This window comes from Rhodnius prolixus, unplaced genomic scaffold, assembly GCF_049639745.1.
Source record: "Rhodnius prolixus isolate KJV_2025 unplaced genomic scaffold, Rpr scaffold_12, whole genome shotgun sequence".
In the NCBI taxonomy this organism is placed as follows: Eukaryota; Metazoa; Arthropoda; class Insecta; order Hemiptera; family Reduviidae; genus Rhodnius; species Rhodnius prolixus.
The window spans coordinates 12,499,380-12,521,854 of NW_027411635.1; the positions used below are offsets into that span (position 1 = coordinate 12,499,380).

At 33.9% G+C, this 22,475-nt stretch overlaps 1 protein-coding gene across 1 annotated transcript in view; it reads left to right on the forward strand.

Annotated features, from left to right (window-relative positions):
- The first annotated feature begins 228 nt into the window (after positions 1-228).
- The window catches only part of LOC141461742 (uncharacterized), a 129,704-nt gene continuing 107,457 nt past the window's right edge, over positions 229-22,475 (forward strand). Inside the window, exon 1 of the mRNA XM_074143036.1 lies at positions 229-353. The gene's annotated coding sequence lies outside the window, so the exon portion shown is untranslated. The remainder of the gene's footprint in view (positions 354-22,475) is intronic.

Consider the following 22,475-nt stretch of genomic DNA (forward strand, 5'->3'; position numbering starts at 1 on the left):
CAAGCCAATTCTGCCAGCCGTTGTGGTCCACTTGTTAGCTCCTTGCCATTCTGGTAACATCTCCTATCAAACATATTCTCATTCTGAAAGAATAACAAAAAAAAAAATCTTATACGTATTTTTTTTTAAATTTTTATTTTTAATTAATATTTTTAGTTTTTTCGTAAAATTAAATTTTAATTAAATTAATTTTAATTATTAATTTTATTATTCATCCAAATTTTTAAAGGGAAATTAAAAACTAAAAAAAAAAACAAGAAACCAAAAAAAATATATATATAAAGTAGAGTTAAAAAAAAATTAAATTAATTCTTACCAAGCCAAAATCAACAAGTCTCCCTTTTATTAATCAGGTACGTTTATTAATTTTTTGTTGATTTATCATCATTAATTTAAAAATGGTTTTGTAATTGTTCTATATTAAGTATTTAAAAGATTAATTGCAATTTAAATTTAGTTGCTTGTTTATTTATTAATTATATCTTCTGAACAATCATAAATTAATTTTTGTTTTATTAAAAGTAACATTGCTTTTATGTAATTTTCTATTTTTTGTTTATTTATTTTTATAAAATAAAGCAAATCTACTTTAAACATTAAATGAATTCATTAAAACTCTCAATTATATTGTGCATGCTTGTTTAATATTATTTATTTCATTTGTTTTAAAGTTTAAATTGTTAAAAGTAATTGAATTGTGTTTTGAATTTAGATGCTGTGTGATGCTTTATGTTTTTTTGGTCGAAAATACATATTTTGAGTTAATTTTTTGTATCTTAAAAAAGGTTTTTGATCGTGAATTATGCCGACATGTATTGTGTGAACGTATTTCTCTGTCTCTCTCTAAAAAAAAAAAATAAAGAGAAATTAATAAATAAATAAAAAAAAATGCTAGAAAAGATTTGAATGCATGGTATTTTTGGTTTTCTTTTTAACTATTGTCTTTTAGGGATAGTTCGTTGTTTAGGCCGAAAATACGTACGACTGGAACGGTTAGACTATTCTTTGAATTATAATTATTATTTATTTCATTTTTGTCAAAGACTCTGAAAGAAATGAATTTTTCGACTAATTTTTTCTGTTAGCCTATAGTATTATTTTAGCCTAAGATCAATTTTATTTAAAACATATTTACCCATGTTTATTTTAAAGCTTCTCATTTTAGAACGTTAGCTCTAATTCAAACAATTGATAAAAAAAAGAAAACAGTCTAGATTTTTTAGTGTGTAGCACGGTACAAATTTTCGAACTCCGAGATTTTCTGCGATTCCTTTGTAATTCCATTACAGGGATGAATGAATAATGTATAATTGCCAATTTTTTTTTTCAAAACTCGAAGAGTTCCCCAAAACGGGTATTTAAAAACAAAAACCAATCGCTAGTATTGCATTTCCGGACAGAAGCATTTCCCCCCCCCCCCGTTATTAGGGGTTTTTAAAGCACACTGACAGATAATACTTTACGAAATCATTTCCTCTGCAGTCTGGAAAAAAAAAAAGGCCACTACTAAGCGGATTATTTCCGTATTTAAGTCCTTGTAAATCATTTTCCTCTTTACATACAAAAAAATAATATCTAAAAATTAAATTTTTCTCAAATATGTTTTATGGATCCCAAAGATTTACTTTATTACTTTGGGCTAGCCTCTTCTATTCAGGGATTTTTGCGTGTTTAGACGAGTTATCCTAGACAATATACAGTTAGCTGACTATATGAACAAATAAAATTTAAAAAAAAAGGGGATCCACAACAGTATTTTTTATATTTTATGGATCAACTGTGGATTTCGTTGTGAAAGCCACCCTATGTAAATACACTGAATAATTACGTAGGTAATAGAAATACGAACACTGCGTGCTTAAAATATTTTACAAATTGGCTATTTCTTCTTCCTATACTTTTTGTAAGAAATCTGGACTTTATATATTATATTAAAATGTATTATTTTCAACTTTAAAGCAATTAATTCCAAAATCGCCATTCTAGGCAAATTTTGTTGAATTTTGTAAACTATGTTAGGCTTTACATAAAAATTACGTATTCTCCTAAGTAACCTTTGCAAAAAAAAACCGAACTGATAAAAGATGAATATTTGAAGTTATTAACGTTTTTAGAGATAAATAGTTCAAAACCGAAAAAGAAAAATTTAACGCGAATCGCTCATATTTATTTACTTTATTTTAATAGGAAATTTTGTCAAATAAATGCCGTAGTCATGTTACGAATTAACATGTATGCTACAATATTTAGAAAATCTATTTTAAAAAAATAACAAAATGTCGAAATTTAAAATAGAAAATTCGAATTTTCTACGATTTTATCTGTTTAAATTGAGACCAATTTCTAAAAATTAAAATATTTTTTTTGTGCTCTTAAAAAAGCGTTTTTCCAAAAATTTGATATAATTTATGAATACTTTTACCACTTACGTGTATGGTAAAAGAGAGTTTAAGATTGGCTCTTATGAACATTGTAATCTTAAATTTTTGTATTTTTAATATTTAAATTTAGACTATTTTATTTATTTTAAATATATTTTTTGCTCATTAAAAAATTGATAGAAATAAAATTAGGGAAGATTATATAGTTACGCTTGGATCTCTAATTTTATTGATACAAAGAGTATATTTGTTAAAATAATAAATACTAATTTTAAATATTGAAGATTTTGAATTTTTTTTCCTAATTGTAAGAGGAATTTATTAAATTGTATCAAATTTTTACGGGAAGTACGTCTTCTTAAATTCCAAAAGTGGTGTTCAAAATATTTGGTATTAACTAACTCACCACATTCCTTTAACAAATTTTGCACTTTCTATCGTTTTCTTTTGTTTTTTTAGAAGTCTTGAATTTGGAAAATATATTTAATATTTATCCACAGTTTAAAATTGTGACATTACACCAAAAAATGTTCTTACCTTCAGTAAAATGAAGTAAAAATTAAAGTAACGTCGTGCCTATTTTTTCAGGCCGGCTTTACGTCCAATTACCAAATTAGGTGTCGCGGACGGAGGCGACTATCAGCAATATAATTTACTATAAAGTTCTCATATTAAATATTAAATAAAAACCAAGGCTTCTAAGGCCGGGAATCGAACCCAGTACCACAATACATATTAGCTTTGCAGGTCTCGTCAGGCTCGGCTTCTTAATAAAATATTTCTAGAAAAAAAATGTTACTAATAATAATTATTCAATATTTAATATCAAAATGTGTAAACGCGATTTAATGCGTAGTTATTTTATAAAAATTTCTCAATCGAATGCGATGTTTTGTAATTTCTCCAACTTCTATTAGATGTCAATCGCCAAAAAGTTTAAAGTTTATAATTAAACATACGAATAAAATTAAGAAGAATTCAATATATTTTAAATATAAATCTTATTACAAATGAAATAACAATCTTTTTAAGGGATTAATTACCCGTAATACTTGTAACAATTTATAACTTGAAACCCATCTGGACTTATGGAGCCGAACTGTGATAATCCAAGGAGAAACTCTCCCAAAACTTTCAAAAAAAATCCATTCATTCTAATTTTTCAATGTTCTTCGTCAAATATTTTAACCAAAATGCGTCGTGCCAAAATGTAACAAATAGAGCCTTTTTGTTTTGATACCTTGTATCAATAACTTAGTAACTGAGTCTAAATGTTAACCGCTTTATGTTTAATTTTAAAAGAATAATAGTAGTGATAGTACTATAGTAACTATAATAACAGTTATAGTAGTAAGCAATTAGTTGAATTTCATAAAGTAACTAAACATGGAATTTTCTTCAAATTCCAAACACATTTAAAACCTTCCTTTGTAAATAATAGGATCATTTAGAATACAAAGGATCGTACATAATTCTAAAATTGTACCTTAGAGAGAAGCTTCGCATTGATTTTTGCCAATTTTGAAGCAAATCCTAGTTTTAGTAACTCATCGCGGACGACATTAAGCCATTAGTTACTTACTACACGGGTAACTAAATGTTGTACAGTTCATTATTTATAAAATTCTCGTTGTTCTTATGAATGCTTTTATCTTCGCATTTTTGGGACCATTATAATCCTACTAAAATTGTAGTTTCTGTTTTGATGCTTGTGGTTACTCGGCTTTAGTTTTAGGGATATTGAGTACCAAGATCTTTGTCCCACATTTTGTATTTGGTTTACGTATAGCTGCCATAAATCGTTTCTAGTTCTACTTAGCTCTTTGCTTGTCCATCGTTTCCATAAAGAGTACCGTGGAAATAATTTCTTCCTATAATTTTGTGTCCAAAATCGTATAGCACTTCTTGCATTTGCTATATTTTACATTGTTAATGCCTACAATCAATTTGATTGCTAATGCGTACATTCAGTTTGTTTGTCAATGGCTACTACTATCAGTTTGATTGCTAATGCCTAATACAATCAGTTTGATTGCTAATGCCTACAATCAGTTTGTTTGCTAATGCGTACAATCAGTTTGTTTGTTAATGCCTACTACTATCAGTTTGATTGCTAATGCCTAATACAATCAGTTTGATTGCTAATGCGTACTATCAGTTTGATTGCTAATGCGTACAATCAGTTTGTTTGTTAATGCCTACAATCAGTAAATTACTGATTGTAGGCATTGCTTTAAATTACTGATTAAATTACTTTAATTTCAGAAATTAATGCTAGGGCAAAGAAACCACTTATTTAAACCTCTTATCCAACTTATTTAAACATTACGTGTTCCTTTAAATATTTCTTCTACTTCTAAGTATTGGTAGTTTCGTCGAACCGAATACCCACAATTATTGGAAGGAGCTTTGACCCATAGCTGTTATAAATATCAGTTATCGTAATCACTTGGTTAAGATTTAATAGAAAATGGCTCCTACGATTTCTGATATTAATTGGAAATAAGTAATATAATTTTTAAACTGTGATTTATTTTTATGGCAGTTCTTGGGAAACAGGAAAACAAAAAGACGCATTATCAAAATAACAAGGAAAAACATCTTAGCTCTATGTTTCATTAGTAGATAATATGCCACCTCCTCTTCTCCTGATTCTTTGCTAATTAGGAGTTCGTTGTTTTGTATTATAACTTCAACTATAAGATTTTTTTTAGCCCAATATATAACAGTATCATTTCTAACATTGACCTTACAATGTCCTTAATGTTTTTTGTTTTTTTTTTGCAACCTGAAATGAATCGAGGGGGGAGAATCATTGTCAATTATTTAGCTAATTGGAAGGGCCAATTTACTGGAAGTACTTTTGGAGTTCGTTAATTGGCTTAAATCTTTTTTCTCCTTTTTCTTTTTCAAGAATTAGTACGCCCATTAAATACAATAGAAGATTATTTTAACTTTAATTTGAAATATTTTTCTCAGAAAATTTTTGAAAGGAAAAAAGTTTTAAAAACAGGAAACATTGCTGTTTATATCAGGAAAATATTAGCTCCATGGCTGCTTCTCAATTAGTAGAATCAGTGCCTCTTAGTTCTCTCTCTTAATTTTACTTAATTATTATTATTTTTTTTAATTATAGCTTTGGCCACTTAAATACTTATTTATAGCCCCATTTCATAATGCCATTTTTCTATCACTGACCTTTAAATGTCATTGATTTTTTTTTTTTCTTTTTGCAACTTGAAAGGAATCGAAGGGGAATCATTGAGAATTTAGCCAATTGGAAGGGCGGGCCATTTTGCTGAAAGTATTTTTCAGTTTATGTTAATTGGCTTCGACTATAGAATTGGAGTCACTCAAAAAATAATAATTCTTCACCATATTACCTGTGTACTATCAAGAAAAGAGGTAATAAATGTGAAGAATTTATAAATTGAAATTGTGTGCATTGGCGTGCGAAGGGTAAAGCTTTAGACAAGGACAGAAAGTGGCCAATCATAATGCTGTCTGCCTCTTTCTAGGAACTTCATATAGTACAATATTCTCGCTGCTTTTACGTGGAATCATGATATGAAATTCTAGTTGAAGCATTCATTATTTTTAACAACTATTACACTGTCAGTCAAAACCGTCACTCCTACATCTTTCTTATTGTCTACGCTTAGCATTTATAATTGTATATTATATACTTGGATTAACTCCAGAAATAAGCCATAAACATTAATTAATTCTTTATACAGAAAATTAAAACATCTGACGATGCATAAGCAGTTTCATACTTTAAGAATATCATTTATCATATAGACTGTGGTGGACAGGAGCTCCATTCGTTTTTCATATTAGAATTCTTCCGTTCCTGATCGATTATGTTGAATTTCTTCGCTGTTCGAGCTGCAATTTATATAATTTGTTGAAGCGATGATTTAAACAGATGGAATTTATAAGAGAATTCTAACTAATGTGTTTAGTGGCATCTCCTCTCTTTCTTTGTAACCATGAGACTGTCCCTTAGTACTTGGTGGCCTAAGTGGTAATGAGGGACGCGGAGGTCGAGGAGGCTGTGGAGGTAGATCTAGACTTCACTTTTAACTTCGACTTCTATAGCTTCATTTTATTTTATTTCAATAAATCGACTGCAATTTTCTCTTTGTAAATAATGACTTATTCTATATTTCTACTTGTTTTGCTTCGTGTTTTTGAACTATAAACAGGTCACTGTAATTCAAAAGATCTTCGTTTTTTTTCAAGAAGTGCTAATTCGTTAAGCAATCACTGTTTAAACGATCATCAACACAAACCCCCCAAAAAACATAACAGATGTAACCATAAAATTTTATGGAAAAACCAAAAATACAGTTTTACAAATTACGTTGTTCTTGTTATTCATGTGCGTCAGCCATATTTTTAAAAGGTTGATGAGTGTTATTAACGGAGTTTAAAAGACAAAAATAATGAAGTGTTAATTAAACTTATTTCAAGTTTTAATTTGTTTTTTAAAGGCAAACTTTATTGATTCAGATTAGACTAGTGATTAGATCTGTGGTTAGTAAATGTACAGGACTTTTTCGAAAAAATTGCAGGCTTTTTAAGATTTGATTCTTTGCCTTTATGCACTATTGCAAAGATATTCCGTAATGCCAATGCTTTTTTAACGGACGGGACCCATGCCCTACGGCACCGCAGCCACCAAGAGCTTAATTGTGCCTTCTCCCCTTTGGATCTAGTAGGCGGAACCTCACCTTCTAAAAAGAAATAGTAAAGTACGTTTGCTAGTCGCCTCCGTCCACGAAACCTAGTACGAGTAGATGTAGTACTTCGTAAATGGTAGTTTTAAATGAGAAATAGTAAAGTACGTTTGCTAGTTGCGTCCGTCCACGAAACCTAGTACGAGTAGATGTAGTACCTCGTAAATGGTAGTTTTAAATAAGAAATAGTAAAGTAAAGTACGTTTGCTAGTCGCCTCCGTCCACGAAACCTAGTACGAGTAGATGTAGTACTTCGTAAATGGTAGTTTTAAATGAGAAATAGTAAAGTACGTTTGCTAGTCGCCTCCGTCCACGAAACCTAGTACGAGTAGATGTAGTACTTCGTAAATGGTAGTTTTAAATGAGAAATAGTAAAGTACGTTTGCTAGTCGCCTCCGTCCACGAAACCTAGTACGAGTAGATGTAGTACCTCGTAAATGGTAGTTGGACGTTAAGCCCCGCCTGAAAAAATAGGCGATTACTTTAATTAATAAATATTTGGAATGACTTGCATTATAAAAAAGTCTGTAAAGTTTAATGTAGAGCTATATCATCATAACTGTTAAGGATTCACGGAAAAGCGGGTTTATATTGAGGTAAGGGTGGGGTGAAAAACAATAGGGCTGGAAAAACCTAAGGTATGTGGCGAGTAATTTGTTAAGTTACTGTTTGAAGAATGCTGTTGTAGAAATTTGAAAGATTGTTCGTGTCTGTCCTAAAGTTGATGGATTTTTGTTGTTTTTTTTAATGTGGATCATTTCTAATATGTTCCGTTTGTTTCTGTTGGTGTTAGTCGCAAGTATGGAAGTGTTGTCAAAGTCAAATTCGTGTTGTAAGTCTAGAAAGTGTTTAGTTAGAGCAGATAAGGTATCATTAGGTTTTTTTTAGTTTTGCAGTCGTATTGGTGTTGGTATAGTCTCTTGTTCAAGATATTGGTGATGTTTGTCCAACGTATGTGGGGCATCACAATTTTTGCAATTGATTTTATAAATTACATCTGAACGTAACAATTTCAGTGTAGGGTCTTTTAGTTTTGTGAATAAGATATGTAAGGTGTTAGTATTCTTAAACAATTCATTCCTTACAATTTAACGGGACAGTTGAGATGGATTAGATCGGCGTTTGGTTGTAGAGGATATTGTGCCTTAGCATGAATGCCGTTTTTTTAAAAGACAACTCTATTTTTGTATTGTGAATTTTTAATGAATCCCACAAACGTTGTTAGGATAGTAAAAGACTATGGACTTCTTGTTAGTTCTACAAGAATTTGTCGCCTTGTTAGTTTGCTACTTTGTTATTAACAATTACCCAGCAAATTTATGACTCTGATTGCAAGTTTTACGCCTGGATTATCGGTACAGTATAAAAAACGTTAAACGTACAGATTCAAAGTAAAGTAATGTTTTTTATTGATTTTAGTAGGGTTTGTTTGCCATTGAAGTTTGAAAATATTACCAAATTTAATACCTTAAAACCTGAATAATCTTTTCATTTTTATTTTTGGGTGCTCGGGGCGGCTCTATTATATTCGCTCAGCTGAGCTCTCTCCCACCATTTTGGGAAGCTAAAAAAAAAATATGCCGAAGAGTTTTTACATTTAGAATTGTACCCACTGAAAATGACCACATTTCTTTTTTGAATAACTGTGGTGATAACACTGCTACAGGGACGAACGCGCGCTCTATGGTTAGTAGAGACCTGGGAGATTCCTGTTATCAACATTTTAGTAATCATAGAACGTTACACTGCAAAATAACGAGCATTTTGTGTAGAAGCGTATTTTCGAGATAAATCGGTTGTGAAAGTTCATAGAGCGTTTCGTAAACAGTTCAAAGTTAAAAGTAATGAATCTGTTCCTACGCGAAAATCGATCCTCAGCTGGGTTGAAAACTTCCGTGAAAGTGGCAAGACGACTGATAAGATTCATCCAGTTGCCAAAAGAACAGTTCGTACACCGGAAAACATCGGAAAAGTTTGCCAAGCAATAAAAATTATCCAACTCGTTCCACTCGCCGTCACGCAGCTTCTTTAAAGTTATCAAAGGAATCTGTGCGTCGAATTCTAACCTCAGACTTGAACCACCATCCATATAAGTTGATGATCACTCAAGAGTTGAAAGAAACTGATTACCGACAGAGATTACTTTTCGCCGAAAACATGTTAAAGAAATTGGACGATGGTGAGATTGATTTAAATAATCTTTTAATGAGCGATGAAGCTCATTTCGAACTCTCTGGATCGGTAAATAAACAAAACTTTCGGTACTGGGCAAGTGGTAATCCCCAATTCATTCAAGAAAAACCGTTACATAGCCAACGAGTTACGGTATGGGCCGGTGTAGCGTCGTGGGGAATTATCGGACCGTATTTTTTCGACGGAACCGTCAATGGAGAGAGGTACAGGGAGATGTTAAACTTGTTCCTCATCCCCTAACTCCGCCGCAAACGTCGTTTGAATCGAACCTGGTTCCAGCAAGACGGGGCAACTTGTTACACACCGCCGCTCTTACACTTGCGTTGTTGAAAGAAACGTTTGGAATTCGTTTATTGTCACGTTCTTCAGATTTCGCTTGGCCGCCTCGCTCCTCGCCAGATTTGACGGTTCCAGATTTTTTTCTGTGGGGGTATTTGAAAAGTCGTGTTTATGAAACCAAGCCCCGTGATCTAGAGGATTTAAAATCGAGGATTAGAGCCGAATTCGCAAAAATTTTGGCTTCCATGCTGAAGAAAGTATTCAGAAACTTCGTTAAACGATTGGAAGAATGTAAAGCCCAGAACGGTCATCATTTGAAGGATGTAATATTCCACAAATAATCTCCCATGTTTCTACTTTTCAAAGATTTTTTTGTTACTTTTATATCTATAATACTTTTGTTGTTATTAAAGAAATAAATGCGGTCATTTTCATTGGGTCACCCTTTAGTAGGATAAAGTTACGAGTTTAATTTAATAATAACAAAATTTCACTTTCTATCTAAACTTGTGTGTAGACAGGATCATCTGTCAAAATATTCCTACTGACCTAAAGGAATTTTTAAGCACAACTTTAAAGGAATCTTTTAGATTAAAAGCATCTTTGACCTATATCTAACTATAATTATAAAAGTTTTTTAATAATCCTGCATTTTTACTCGGAATTTCCCTTGTCTAAAAATTTTCTTGTCTTTCGAGTATTCTCAGTTACCTAATTTTTCTTCAGTTATCAGTATTAATCTTCTTTTATTAAGGATGTAAAGGGATTTTTTGCAATAAAGATTTAACAGAAAACAAAAGCAAAAAAAATCAACAATTGCTTATGTTTTTCTTTCATTCATTCGTAGAATTACAGGCCCATGAGCCTCCTCAATTTTTCCAATTTAGATTTCCAGACGTATTTCACTGGTTGGGTTGTCGGCCTTGGATTTAAAGGGTAAAGAAATTTACAGTAAAGTATGTTTGCTAGTCGCCTCCGTCCACGACACTTAATTGAAACATATCTTCAAGAGAGTGTTTGCCCTTGGGTGTGTAATGTATATGTGCCTTGCTTGGTTGTGCATGTTGTAAGTTTCATTGGCACAGATTATGGTCTACTGCCATGCATACCCTCACAGACAGGGCTTTTATTCCAAACAAAATCCAACCACCAAAACCTGTCTTTACATCGTATTCGGAAATGCTCGGATAACGTATTTCTTTTTTCTTTTTGGGTAAAGATTCGTGATTATCCTACCTATCATTTTCACCAGTTCTAAAGTATTTGCAAGCAAAGACAACAGATGAAGCCTGGTTTCAAAATATAAAATTTTACTGATCGATTTGTACCGGAGTTAATACGAAATTTCTGGTTTTAGGTGAAACGATTCGCAGGATACCTCCAATAATATCAAGTTATTTAGACTCTGTGTTGAATTAAAAATGGGTCAAAGAAAATTATGGATTCAAGATTGGCGAGGAATCGGTCCAAATAAAAAACAACAACTCCTCTTTTTGCCAACGTTTCGACAAATATATTGTCTTCTTCAGGGCCTGGATATTACAAATGCAAAACAATTTACAGAGTCAGTAACATAGAGAATCGGTAAAAATCAGTAATACAAAAATAAACAGTAAAATACAATAAATTCTTTATAATTATTGAAACTTACGTGGCTACGCGGGTTGGTTGAGTTTCAGAAACTAAGAGCCAGAACTGGAGAACAGGTATATATACAGATATAGCGGGACTTACACGGGAATTTTGGTAATGACAATGGGACAGATACAATAGACTAATTACAACAAAAGAGTGAATAAAATAGATATTGGGAAATTTCTTTTAATACAAAAAACTGTTAAAAACAAAACACAGGAAAAACCAAATAACCCTTATGAACTAAATAACAAATAACCAAAAGATTAGAAGTAAATTTTAAAAAACCCAGCAATAATTGCGTACAAAATTTTGGATATCTATTTATTTTTTAATGATAAAATTTGTAGCAGTTAGCCAAATTCGATGTGTCTGTCCTAAAGTTAACTGTGTTGTTCTGTTTTACTATGTGGCACATTTCTAGAAAATTACGCTTATACTGTTTTTTTTCCCCCCTATCGAGTACTATCACATTCTGAAAGTCAAAATTGTGTTTGTAATATCCAGGCCCTGGAAGAAGACAATATATTTGTCAAAACGTTGGCAAAAAGACGAGTTGTTTTATTTGACCGATTCCTCGCAAATCTTGAATCCTTAGTTTAACAATTCACGGTCACGAAACCTATATATTCATAAAGAAAATTATATTTTAAAAACAATATTTTACCCATTGTTTTTTAATGACATGTTCAATGGTAGCATGCAGAAACGTGGTATTTAAGAATGAAAACATTAAACAATTACGATACAAGTAATTATAACTTCTTCTTTGTTGCACAATAACTGCGTGAAATATTGGGATCTAGTAAGAATTATATTCGCTATTTTAGGTAATGGCCAATAACCTTGTCCGCCTCATTTTATGTCTTAAAACCTGAGGACCGTTAAGACCAAGAGCCTCTTAAAATGGAGGTTAGCTCTTCCCTCTATATAAGCAAACCCCAGTATAAATACATAAGACCTGTAAAACTTTAAAATTAAGCAAAACAATAAGCTATTAAAATTATTTAAAAAACAATAACTAAAAGTCTATATTTTTATAGTGTTTTTGAGGTCTTGTTTGCACCATAACTAGTGCTGCACGAGACCGAGACGAGGCGAGACTTTATGCAGTCTCGGTCTCGGTCTCGGTCGCTCAAGTCTCGGTCTCGGTCTCGTCGAGATATCTCGGTCTCGGTTTTTTTGAATTTTTGTTTAAGTATTAAAAGCGGTTTGCTATTAATAATCTTTTCAAAAAATGTTATTATTTTCTAATAATTATTTTAATTTATATATTGGTAATGAAAATGTGTGTAAAAGAAGACAACTACTTACACTTCAATGCATCATATGTTACTATTACTGTTATATATCTTTATATAATTTCAAAAAGATGTTAAAAACGCGCCAAATGAAAGACCCAAATAACATATCTGCCTGCTATAACAAGTCGATTCGTGAAATAAAAAATACACCTCCCAACAAACTTCCCGCTCCATTAGTTATGGCTGTTGGTGAAGATAAAGAATCTGATGATTCACCTTTTGACGACGACGTCGACTGCATCAATATTTTTGCACCATTTGCTCAAAAATCAGCAAATATCACCGAAGCATGGAAGACAGAAATAATTAATTACACCAAATTAGACCAAGCACCAGTTGACGTTGACATTTTAGAATGGTGGAAAACACTTGAGAATTCCTTCAAAAATTTGTCTAGAATGGCGAAAGATATTTTTAGTATCTGTGCAACTTCAGTGCCATCGGAAAGATTATTTTCGCAAGCTGCGATGATAATGACCAATAGAAGATCTTCTCTAACTTCTGACTCAGTAAAAGCTCTTTTATGTATCAATGCTTGGGCAAAGTGTATCTTAAAAACGAAAATTTGTGGCAATATTTTTTAGGTGCATAGATAGTCTTTTTTTTCAAATTCACTAATTCCAAAATTCTAAAATATAATTCAAATAATATCAAAGTTCAAAGTATTAGATTATTAATAGTGAAATTTATGAAATTGAATGAATGAATGATATGAATAGTGAAATTTAGTGAATTTATGTAAAAATTAGGTAATTCGAAGGAGGCCGCCACGGTAGCCGAGCGGTGCGAGACCTGCGAAGCTAATGTGTATTGTGGTACTGGGTTCGATTCCCGGTCTTAGGCCTTGGATTTTATTTAATGGTTAATATGAGAAATTTACAGTAAAGTATGTTTGCTAGTCGCCTCCGTCCACGACACCTAATTGGTAGTTGGACGTAAAGCCCCGCCTGAAAAAATAGGCGATTACTTTACTTTGCTTACTTTACTTATGTAATTCGAAGTCAAATAGATGTAGTAATATTGAACATATATAATAAAATCGTATCTTTTAATAATTAATTCAATACCCGTAATGATTATTTATTAATAAAGAACACAATTTTATAATTTTGTAGCTAAAAATTAATATTTGAAAAACCGAGACGAGACCGAGATTTCTCGACGAGATATATATCATGTCTCGATCTCGGTTGTTCAAGTCTCGTCTCGGTCTCGGTACCGAGACCGAGACCGAGACCGAGATTTGTCTCGTTTCTCGTGCAGCACTAACCATAACCATTATTGTTTGCGAGGACAGGAGAAGTCCAACAAATTCACAGCTACTGTTGGCTTCTGATGCCTCAATTTACCAAATATATTGGTGCACGAAGAAACCAGCCCTATCATTTCCAACGTTCATTGGCTACTAAATAATAGTTTTTCCGTAGCCTCTTTTCACTTCTGTCTTCTCCGTGACTTCCACGAGGTTATACAAGTGACTTCCACCTGCTACTCTCTTCTTCGTGGCGTCCATGAGATAAGGATAACTTGAGCGCTGCGTACAGGCTTATTAACTAGGTAACAAAGACAATGGTAACTTGATTGTGACTTCGCTAAGTGCTTAGAGTGGTGTTATTTAGTTGTGTAGCGATGATAGGGTTTGTGTGAATAAATAAGAAACTAATGTAGAAACTAGGGTGTCTCTCTGCATCCTTTTTTGATCTCTTTAATGAATGTACAAATTACTTCGTAGCGCTTCAGGATTCATTATTGCTAAAATAATTTTAGCGCTACAGGGAAATCGTAAATGTGCTACCAGTTCGTCTAGAAACTTGTCTCTATTTCTATTAAATCTACTGCATCTAAAGAGGATATGATTGATGTCTCCATCTACTCCGCTACCGCAATCACATATAAGACTATCTAATAACTTAATTTTTATGCAGGTGTGGATTCGTGAGATTTTATAGTTGAACCTCAGTCGCATTATTGTTGTGTAAAAATGCCTTTTTCTTTCCAGTACTTCTGCAAACCGGCTTTTTTCGCTAGCACGCCGATTTTCTTCAATTTTACCTGGCATGCTCTTTGAGAAAAACAAAAATCGATATTATTCTTGTTTATCGATAATTTCCTATTTCTAATACCTTACTTTCTGTTTTAAATTTTTCAAATATTCTTTACGAAGTTTTTCGTGTGCTGTGAGCAACTAATGTATAACAAATTAACATCATCCTTCCTTCCTCTTCGGCGCTACAGTCCTAAAAGGACCAGGACCTCCTCAATCAAGGCTCTCCACTGAGCTCTATCAAGAGCCTTCAGTCTCCACCTTCCTCAAATCCCCCTCGACGTCATCAAGCCATCTCATTCTTGGCTCTACCTCTTATTCTGACGCCTCCGGGCCTTCCATATAAAAGCTGTTTAGGGATTCTGTTATCCACCATCCTCTCCACCATGTCCCAACCAACTTAATCTTCCTTTTTAAATGCATGCAACGATGTCTGTTTCTCCATAAAGAGTTAGCAGTCCTAAGTTGGTGCGGATTCTCCATCTTCCTCCCTCGTTCACAGGACCATGTATCTTCCTCAATACTTTCCTTTGCCATACTCTCAAGGCTGTATGGCTCTCTTGGGTCAAAACCCAGCATTCGCTTCCGTAAAGCACTAACCGGTCTTCTCAGGGTTTTATATATGAGAAGCTTCGCTTTTCTAGAAAGGGATCTGAAACATAATATTTTCTTTAATGCGAACAGGCACCTGCTCCCTGCCGCAATTCTCTCTTTTATGTCTACAAATGTTTCATTTCTTTCTGTGACCAGAGACCCTAAATATTTAAACGACTCGCACGATATAAATTCGCCTTTTCCCCAAGTCGAACATTTTCGGGTCTTCTTCCTTGTTGCCGCGAGCTTCTCATTTATCTTGTCTTATGTTATCAGCATTTATCCTGAGGCCTAGCTTTGCGGCTGCTTCTTCAAATTCTTGAAGCGCTCCTGCGAGAGCCGAGGTAGTACGCGCCGGTTATCAAAACATCGTCAGCATAAGCCATATGCTGAGTCAGTCTATTAAAAATATGACCCCTTGGATTTGTTTTTATGCATCGCACGGCATGTTCGAGAGCCAAGTTGAAAAGTATGGGTGAGAGAGGATCACCTTTGTCGAAGCCCATTGTTTATTTCAAACTCTTCCGACAGCAATTTGACCTTACACTTAACATTATAGCAAACAAATAAAAATCTATATTGTTTCTTAGATCAAGTATTTCTTTTACAAGGAGATGATTTAATATCAACGTTGCATAATTCCCAATGCTTTCATTTTGTGTTTTCAATTGAAGTGAGCTACAAAATACTTCATTGTAATGAATGCATATAAATGTTTCTCTACCTAAATGTGTGGAGGTAGTTCGGTAAAGTTTGAATAGATCAATGTTTTTTCTGTCACAAAAATGCAATAGTTGCATTTTAACCTTACACAGAAGTATTATTTGGTACCTTGTTTCACTAAATAGTATATTAAATTAATATATCACCCGAGCTGTGATTGCGTTCAGACTAAGGACATTCTTGGCCTGTCTAAGAACAGCTATGGTTTGGCTGTAGTAGGTCCCAGATCCGCCAGTTTGGTTCAGGTTGGGTGAGTGGACATGCGATTTTAGCGTACCATCTTTTTCAAATGTGGCCTTACCCAGTCGCCAATCTGTGCTTTGGCTGTGGTGAGTCCAATGAGACTGTGCGGCACTGTCCCGTTTATTCTGAAAACTAGATTACATCTTTATTTTTGGCGGAGATACGGTCAAAAAACTGATCAGGGATAAGGACCACTGGTTTTGATAATGATTAATAAAAACTACATAAAAAATTGGGAAAAATGGCGTTGACCACGTTTCCTCAACAAAACGTACCTCGATTAACCGGGCTGACCTCCGGCTATACCCATCCCGGAAAACTGAAATCCCGGTTAAACCGAATACACAGTAGTACATAGTACATTTAGCACCTAGTTTTCTTAACGGATTCCATTGCGTAAGTGAAATAAAAATTCGACCGATAGGGCAAACGAAAGATGTTTTCTGTAGGACGGAACTGATTAACACTGAAGACTAGCTTGAGATTAGGCTGCTCTCTGGGAAGATTGAAATAATGCCCGTAATTATCCATAAAAATATTTTCATATAACGGTGAAGTTGAAAATCAACCATTTACGACACGTAAAACCCATGGTCTTTTTTAAGACCGTGGTAAATCCCAAGAAATTCAGTACTAATTGCACCATATTTCGGGGTTTTACATACATAACATACATAATGAACCTTCAAGAAAATCAGGTATAAAAGAGTTGCTGCCACGCCTACCATTATATTACATCGGAAGACAAAAAATTTTCCTGTCGCCACCGAAAATTAACTTTTGTTTCGGCGCCGATCCAGGTGTTCTTATGATGACTCAACATGATCCCGGTTAATCCGGAATCCCGAGGTTAATCGAGGTTGTACTGCACATGTATAAGAACTAGAGTATTCAATAAAGCCCGCAGGTGGTAGCTGATGCATGCAGCTTCCTTGGGTGTCGCAATCCCACGGGATCCTAGCGCAGTACACCATGCACATACACAAAACAATGGGCACACTACAACACTAAAGACACCACATAACACTGAGGATATTGCACACTACACACCCAAGGGCTACCACCTTCTCTTGGAGATCGCATCAACAAAGGAGTAAACCTTTTTTCTTTAATGTAGGATCCTCCTTTGTTGTTTAGTTGGATGTAGGGCCGACAACCCTATCCTGGAAATATTTAAAGTCACCGTAACAAAAAAAAAGAGGAAGATGTCATTTACTTTGGTTGAATGTCGTTGAAGAAGAGACAGTAGGTCCAGGACAGAGGAGGAATGTGGTGGCGAAGACCAAGGCTTTTCAGGAGCTGCAGTGACTGCCAAGAAAGAAGACCTTGCAGACCGAAAGAGCTCTCTATTTCTATCCACTAAAAACTTCTTTCTCGCATTCACTGTGTTTTCAAAACATTTATTTTAAACGAAAGCTGAAAATCGCATATTTTGACACATTCGCAATACTTTTTACTCGCTTACTAGTGTAAAGTAATCGCCTATTTCATTCAGGCGAGGCTTAACGTGTAACTATAACCAATTAGGTATCGTGGACGGGGACGGAAGCTCATACTTAACTATAAACAAATTTTTTTCTAACAGAAAAAAAGTAGTCATACGCGGGATTCGAACTCAGGATTTCCCACTTACAAAGCCACGTTTCTTGACCATTAGACCAACACCCGCTCTATGCTAGTAAAGGGTGGAGAAATCAAGTAAATGACTTGGGCGGAAATTGTCTTAGAAATGAAGTTGTCTCACGTTTCAGTCCCGAATAAATGTCCCGTTTCATTGAATTAGACTTAGGCTTAACACCTGAATGAAATGAAACAAGAGGACCGATATTTTGAGTAAAAAATTTAATTCTTTAATTTACTTTAAGATTTACTTTTAAATCACGTTTTTGTTTTCGTTTTCTGAGTATTTGAAACGTCAATTTTGTAGCTTATGCGCATAGTCAGCGAGGTCCTCACTAATTTACAGTTTAATATACAGGGTGACCAAAGTTATATGCTCCACCCACTTTTTTTTTAAACGGCGGGAAATTTCGAAAAAATAAAAAACACGTATTTAATCATTTTTAGTCTAGTTTATTTTCAGTGATTGACCCATTTTTTTAAACCCCTGTATCTCGAGATACAGCATCCAACTTTTGTTTTTCAAATGGAACGTTACATTTTTTGTTGCATATTTTTGTAGTATTTGAGCTCCTAAAAACAACAAAAAAATTGTTTTTGAAATCGGTTAGGTTTTTCAAAAGTTATGGTAATTTAAAATATGAAAAACAAATTTCAGTTTACTATCAAAATTACGTTATTTTTTTTAAAGAATCTGTTCAAACTGGGCACAATCAACGGATAGGCAAGCCAAAACTCTGGACTCCCACGCTTTGCTTGTAGCAGCACTTATGGTAGCGAAGTCAAGATCTAGGCAGGCTAGAGTAATTCGACGTTTCAGATCATCGACTGAAGCCACGGGATTAAGGATACTTTACACTTTATTTTTTAGGTATCCCCACAAAATATAGTCCACTTGGGTCAAGTCCGGAGATCGAGATGGCCATTGGATGGGGCAATGATTCCTTACGCACTTTTAAGGAAATTTCTGCCCAGCTAACCTCGAACCACTCTCGCCGGGCAACCATCTATCCGACGTTGTAGATGAACATCTTCAAGCGGAACTGGCAAAATGTCTCTTAAAAAAAGTTAGATACCTTGCACCAGTTAAGTTCTCCCTGTAGAAGTATGGGCCGATTGGTTGATTTCCTAAAACTCCACACCAAACGTTTGTAGAAAAATCAACCTGAACGTCAAATAACTCTAGCCTGCCTAGATCTTGACTTCGCCACCATAAGTGCTGCTACAAGCAAAGCATGGGAGTCCAGAGTTTTGGCTTGCCTATCCGTTGATTGTGCCCAGTTTGAATAGATTCTTTAAAAAAAAATAACGTAATTTTGACAGTAAACTGAAATTTGTTTTTCATATTTTAAATACCCATAACTTTTGAAAAACCTAACCGATTTCAAAAAATTTTTTTTTGTTGTTTTTAGGAGATCAAATAATACAAAAATATGCAACAAAAAATATAACGTTCCATTTGAAAAACAAAAGTTGGATGCTGTATCTCGAGATACAGGGGTTTAAAAAAATGGGCCAATCACTGAAAATAAACTAGACTAAAAATGATTAAATACGTGTTTTTTATTTTTTCGAAATTTCCCGCCGTTAAAAAAAAAAGTGGGTGGAGCATATAACTTGGGTCACCCTGTATATTAAATATACAATATTTTAATATACTCTAAACTCTTTTTTACACGTTCCTTAGAAAACCGTGCAAAAAAAGTAATAACAAATCGTGTAAAAGAATACAAGCGACATATGGTAAATTTGGGAATATGTTCCACAACTTTAAAAAAATCGTGTAAAATGAAAAAACTCTAGTTGTTTCCCCAAAAAACCGTAAAAAAAAAGTAATAATTAAATCCATATTACATATAATTATAAAACAAAAACAATTCAATTTAAAATAAAATTAGTGAAAATTCAGTCCATAAGTAAATTTAAATTGAAATTAGGAATAAAAATCAATTTCGGGACTATTCATCGCTACTTGATAACAAGCGTGCACGTTTATTACGAATTGGATCATAAATGCTATCATCATCAGTAGTTACGTCAGTATATGTGATGTACTAAACACTTTAACAGTTACTTAATAACGAAATGATGTGTTCCAAGTTGTAGTACAACGAGATAAAGAAAAAAGTGATAATACAATTCGGGTATTCCCCCGTTAGCTCCGGAATACAAAGTAAACAGAGCCAAGAAGTCCATGTGAAGTCAAGATCAAGTCACTAACACACATTTGTCAAATTAGGATTAACACATTTTTGGCCCGGGATTCGTGCTAGAACCAAAAATCCGTGTAAAAAAGTGTATTTTTTCTTATTGGTGAACCGTGTTATTAGAAAATCGTGTTAAACAAGAGTTGGGTGTACTTTTTCAATTTGATTTTAAAATTTGACGTTTATATTTGTGGTACTGGGTTAGATTCCCGGTGTCTAGGCCTTGTATTTTATTTCATTGTTAATATGAGCAAATTAAAGCTAAGTGTGTTTGCTAGTCGCCTTCGTCCACGACACCTAATTTGGTAAGTTGGACTGGACATAAAGCCTACCTAAAAAAAATAGGCATTACTTTACTTGAAATTGTTTACTTTCTTTTTTTTTTTGTATTTATTTGCAATTGTACAAAAATATACATTTAGCAAAAGTGAAATACTAATAAACATTCGATTGTGCCACTGAGCTGGCTCAGTACCACAACCAGGATGACAGGATGAGAGAAACCAGCCAGCGCTGAGAAGTCTCTAGGAACTTATTGGGGTTTAGGAGGCAATGAGATCACATGGCCAACGCCGTTTTTAAGCGACGTGGAGGATTGTAAGGATGGAACGATGTGGATAGTGATTGAATCTGAGGATTTGGGGTGATCACAGAGAATTTGCTGTGGAAATTTCAGGAATCGGGGTGTGGATTAACTTCATTTACATACAGGAATATTGAGATCATGATGGAGGGTGCGGTTGGAGACACATAGAATGGTGTGTTAACGATTCGGCGGAGGGGCTTTAGACTGGAAAGATTGGATAGGTTGGATGTTGGACGGTTTTAGCGGAGCCCCACAATTCTGCTCCATATGTCCCCATATTGGTCGTAATTGTGTTTTGTAAAGTGTAAGTTTGTTTTGTACGTTCATGGAGGATTTCGGTCCAAGGAGTCTCCTTTAGTAGTCCGTAATGTCTGTTCAGTTCTTGTCCTTTTAAGTCTTGTATGAGGGTTCCCAGGTTAGACGGCTGTCTAGGTAGAGCCCTAGATAACGAACCTGTGTGGAAGTTGGTAGGTCAGTATTGTTTAATAGTTAGTGGAGGGCAGGTCTGTCTTCGTAATGTAAATGTCACCTGTATGCATGGTTTACTATTTTAGCTACAATTTTGCAATTTCAGTACTTCATTTTGCTAGCAATGGAAGAGAAATGTTTAATTTAATAATTTTAATAGTTTAGAGAACGAATTAACTGACTTGGTTAGCGAATTCTGCATTTCAATGCGGAAATCCCGAGTTCGAAACCAGCTGCTGGTTTTTGAATTTTCCTTTTATCATTTCTCAGCAGCTTCTATACAAGCTCATTATTTAGTGATATACAGAGAAAATCCTTGTCAAAGGAAGATTTACTTTTCCTAGCACTAGAGTGGTATTTTTGGATTTCTGTGAAACTTGATATCCTTTTTACCCCTTAACACTAAGGCTATAAATAGGGTGCAATGGCAGACGGGACGACCATCATAAATTCATTGTATACTTTCCTCTTTGGTGGGATTACAAATGGGCGGATATTAAATATCACACAGTGTAAAAGTATATTATTCAAGTTTTTAGAATTAGGTATTTATGGAATGTCAACCCCCGCATTTTCTGGTTGTATTATGTCGTCGCCATTATTATGGCTATCGTATTCATTCATTCGTTATAGACTAGCTTTTGGTAGTTTTTAATATGAAATTAAAGTTGGATTAAAACCTTTATTATATATTTTTCAATATGGCGTAGGCGTCGCTCATTTTTTATAAATATTGTAGGCGGAAGTTCGTTGTATAATTAATCCGAAAAGATCTGTTGATATCAATTTAATGTTCTGGGCCTTTTGTTAAAAACAAAATGGTTGACACCCACCATTTTTGTATTCTAAAGATTTTAACCTATTTTCATCACATTCTATCTATTATACAGTAGTAATAATAAGAACAATTGGAGTCGCTACGGTAGCCGAGCGGTTAGAGGCGAGACCTGCGAAGCTAATATGTATTGTGGTACTGGGTTCGATTCCCTGTCTTTAGGCCTTGGATTTTATTTAATGGTTAATAAAAAGAAATTTACAGTTAAGTATGTTTACTAGTCGCCTCCATCCACGACACCTAATTTGATAGTTGGACGTTAAGCCCTGCCTGAAAAAATAGGCGATTACTTTACTAATAAGAACAATTAAGTTAATTTAAGGATCTTTTTATGAGTAGAACTCAAAATAAACTTAATACGGGCATGAAAAATCGTATGCCGCTGGGGTTTGGTTTGTATTAAATGAGATGTTTTAAGGACAAAAAGTTATAATATAATAAAATAAATAAAAAGCAGTTGGGAGTTTTAGTGACTAGATTGAGGGAGAAATCAAATGTGTGGAATCTATCCCCAAAAACTGATTTTCGACACTATCGGGCAAGAATAGGACACTAAAATGGATGGGTAGTTTGTTCCTTAACTTTGTAATTGCTTAGAGACAAAAGCATTACTACATTCCT